At 48.5% G+C, this 4,011-nt stretch overlaps 1 non-coding gene across 1 annotated transcript; it reads left to right on the forward strand.

The window, feature by feature from the left end:
• The first annotated feature begins 1,610 nt into the window (after positions 1–1,610).
• On the forward strand, positions 1,611–1,717 carry LOC114195718. The gene has a single exon (XR_003606551.1). It is a non-coding gene; the product is annotated as a small nucleolar RNA R71 (small nucleolar RNA).
• Positions 1,718–4,011: the final 2,294 nt, after the last annotated feature.

The following is a 4,011-nucleotide window of genomic DNA, read 5'->3' on the forward strand; positions in this document are numbered from 1 at the left end:
ACAAAGTATCTGCATGGACATCAATCTTGGTTCGTGCAGTTTTCAAAAATGGTCTGCTTAAAATGATTGGTGCAGAAGCATGTGAAAATCCCTCTTCCATATCAAGAATGTAAAAATCAGCAGGGAAAATCAATTCACCAACACGAACCAAAACATCATCAACCAAACCTGCGGGGTGGGCAACACTTCTATTTGCCAACTGAATCACCACACCCGTAGGTTGCAGGGGTCCAAGAGAAAGAGATTTAAAAATAGACAACGTCATTACATTTATTGAAGCACCAAGATCAAGCATTGCATTTTCAAATTTATTGTTACCTATGATGCAAGGTACACAAAATGTACCTGGGTCCTTTCACTTCTCAGGAATCTGAGGAACAAATTTACCTATCAATGCTGACACATTTCTCCCCATGCTGATCTTTTCGTTCCCCTTTAGCCTCCTCTTGTGCGTGCATAGCTCCTTCAAAAACTTTGTATATCTGGGAATCTGTTTAATGGCATCCAACAGAGGTATGTTCACCTCCACCTTCCTAAATGTTTCTAAGATCTCCCTGTCAACCTCTTCCATCTTTTTGCTTGGAATGGCTCTTGGAGGGAAAGGGAGAGGTATGGAAGGTGCAACAATAGAGGTGGAAGGACCTGCATGAGCATCACGCTTTCTCTGAAGTGTGGCAGGGTCGACTTCCTTTTGAGGTGTATGCTCAGGACTGGGAACTTCAATGTTCTTCCCAGATCTCAATGTAATGGCACTCACATTTTGTGGATTCGCCACCGTCTGTGATAGCAACTTGTCAAAATTCTGAGCCTGTGCTTGGTTTAGCTGAGTGGCCATCTGCCCTATTTGATTTGTCAAACTCTGGATTGAGGCCCTAGTCTCCTGCTGGAATTGCATATTTTGAAGGGTCATCATCCTGACCAACTCCTCCAATGAAGTAGAAGAAGAAGGTGCAGGTGCTGCAGCAAGAGCTGGTGTGTGTACAGGTGGAACCGGAGCAGCCTGTGCAGGTGCAGCTCTTTGTTGTGGAGGTGGCTGCACATTTTGAAATGGTTGGTTTTGTTGCTGCTGGTTGCCTTGGTTTCCGTGGTTTCCCCATCTCAAATTAGGGTGATTCTTCCATCCTGGATTATATATGTTTGTTGAAAAATCATGGTGGTTTTGTTGTTGATGTTGGGGCCTATTGTTGTTGAAAAGATTAGCTGCACAGGCCTGAAGGGTATCCACTGGTGTAGAAGAAGAAGCAGCAGCATGTTGTTGCAATGCTGGGCAAAAGTCTGTAAAATGATCAACAGATGTACAAAGGCCACAAACTCTTGCAGCTGGAGCTCTCTGATTGGAAGCAAGTTGGTTGACCAGTGTGGTAAGAACATCAATTTTACTTTCCAACTTCTTCGTGTACTGGGTTGCCCCTACATCATGAACACCTCTAACAACTATGGCATCACTCCTTTCGCCAAATTGTTGAGAATTTGAAGCCATGTTCTCTATTAGTTGTTTGACTACAGCTGGGGTTATGTTACCAAGAGCACCACCACTTGCGGCATCAATCATATTTCGATCCATGTGGTGTAGGCCTTCATAAAAATACCACAGAAGGAGATGTTCAAATATCTGATGGTGTGGGCAGCTTGAACAGAGATTCTTGAACCTCTCCTAGTACTCATAGAGGGTCTCCCCAGATTGCTGCTTGATGCCAGAAATTTCCTTCCTTATGGCTATTGTCCTTGAAGTAGGGAAGAACTTGGCAAGGAACAATCTCTTCAGGTCATCCCAGCTCGTGATGGACCTGGGTGCAAGGTAGTACAACCAGTCTTTCGCATTACCCTTCAACGAATGAGGGAAAGCCTTCAAGTATACATGGTCCTCCTGGACATCTGCAGGCTTCATGGTGGAACACACGACATGAAACTGCTTCAAGTGTTTGCACGGGTCCTCACCTGTAAGACCATGAAACTTTAGCAACAAGTGTATTAAACCAATTTTTAGCACATATGGAACTTCCTCCTAAAGGTATTGAATGCATAAACTATCATAAGTGAACTTTGGTGCAGTGAGCTCACTCATGGTTCTCTCATGAGGTGGAGGAGGTTGAGCCATGTTATCAGTATGAAAATTGTACCGTACCTAGCCAAACTCGACCAAATAAGTAAACTTCAATACACTCAGTATGATGAAGCCCCCGCATTCAATAAATCTTAAGGGCCTGGGTTTGGGCCCTGGCCCACTCGCAAGCCCCACCTAGAGCCCAAGTCAAGGCTCAACCCATGAAATAGTCAAACGTCATTAATGCTCTATAAATACGCGTGGACCCCATCATTTAAAGGTACGCATTCATTAATCACTGATTTGACTCTCTGAGAGCTTTGACTTACTTGAGCTTTGGAGACTCTTCTGCAGGTAACCCCTCCTGGGTTCAAGCTGACATGTATCGACCGGGAAGAGGCCAACTGAGAAGATAGCGGACTACATGGTAAGGTGACGCTTGTGCCTAACCTATCTTATTTGTTCTCTGCAGGAACAATTGGCGCCCACCGTGGGGCACAAGACGAACACCTTTAGTACCCGTTTTTTCTCTGAAGATGGTTTCTACCCGCAACAGAGCTGGAGCGAACAAGCAAGCAGACGTTGGTCCCTCTGGACCTCCCAGCATCACCCCTGACTTGGCCGCCATCCTAGACGGCCAGGTAAAGATGCAACAAGAACTCGCAAACCTGAAGAAGCGTAATGCTGAAGAAATGGAGGCGCTGAGACAAGAGAACTCTCGCCTCAGGCGAAGGATCGAGGCGGATCCCAACCTGAAGGGAAAAGCCAAAGAAACCTCTGAAGCTGTGAAGTCTCCGGCTTTCCAGCCTACAGAGGAAGAAAGTGAATACAATCCCACCCCCCACACCTTCACCACCACCCAACAGACACCCATTACCTCTACCCATCCCCATAACTTTCCATCCGGTCAACCGGGGCTCACCGCACCCCCAACTCCCGCCCCCACCATCCCCACCACCCACGCCCCCTACAACATACCCACCGCCCTCCATACCACACATATCCCACCCTACAACCCACAATATCTTCCCACAACCCACATTCCTCCTCACAACATCACCTCCACCTTTCCTGCTATGATCAACCACCCACCCCCGCCCCACATGCCCCACCTTCACCAGCCCAGACGCCGCCACCCATTCACGGACTTTATCACCAACACCCCTCTCCCGGCCCAGTGGGAACCATTCAATCTGGATCGTTATACCGACGAAACTGACCCTGACGAACACCTGAAAGTCTACATCACCCACGTCGCCCTGTACACATCCCAAGACGTAGTCTTTTGCAAAGCTTTCCCCACCACCCTCAAAGGCCCTGCCCTAGAATGGTTCACCACTCTCCCACCCTACTCAATCGATAGTTTCGACATCCTCTCCCACATGTTTTCAACCCATTTCGTTGGAAGCCGCCCACACCAAACCACCAACATATCCCTACTGGGTATCAGACAGGAACCCAATGAACCACTCAGAGCGTTCATCGATCGCTTCAGTAAAGTCGCCCTTCGTACACCACATCTCAACTAGGAGATGATACTCCAATGTATGACTCTTACCCTATAACCCGGCCCCTTCGCCAACAACGTCTACCTCCACCCACCCGCCTCCATGCACGAACTCAAGCTACGTGCAGCCGACTACGTTCGCACGGAGGAAATGCAAACCCTTCACACCAAATTCTGCAACGACTACGCCACCAACACCTCCAATCCCACCTCCAACCCACCCCACAACCTCACCCACGCCCTGATACCCGCCCACGCGAACCCCGCCAACCTCGCTTCACCAGATACGCCCCCCTCACAGTAGCCCGCTCCCGCATTCTAGACGAAGCCCTCCAAGCTGACCTCCTCCCCCCACCACGCAAGACAACCACACCTCCCAACGCCGACATGACCAAATATTGCCGGTACCATCGCAACCATGGTCACACTACGAAAGAATGGAAAGCGCTCCAGGATAAAA

Source organism: Vigna unguiculata, chromosome 8 (assembly GCF_004118075.2).
Source record: "Vigna unguiculata cultivar IT97K-499-35 chromosome 8, ASM411807v1, whole genome shotgun sequence".
Classification (NCBI taxonomy): Eukaryota; Viridiplantae; Streptophyta; class Magnoliopsida; order Fabales; family Fabaceae; genus Vigna; species Vigna unguiculata.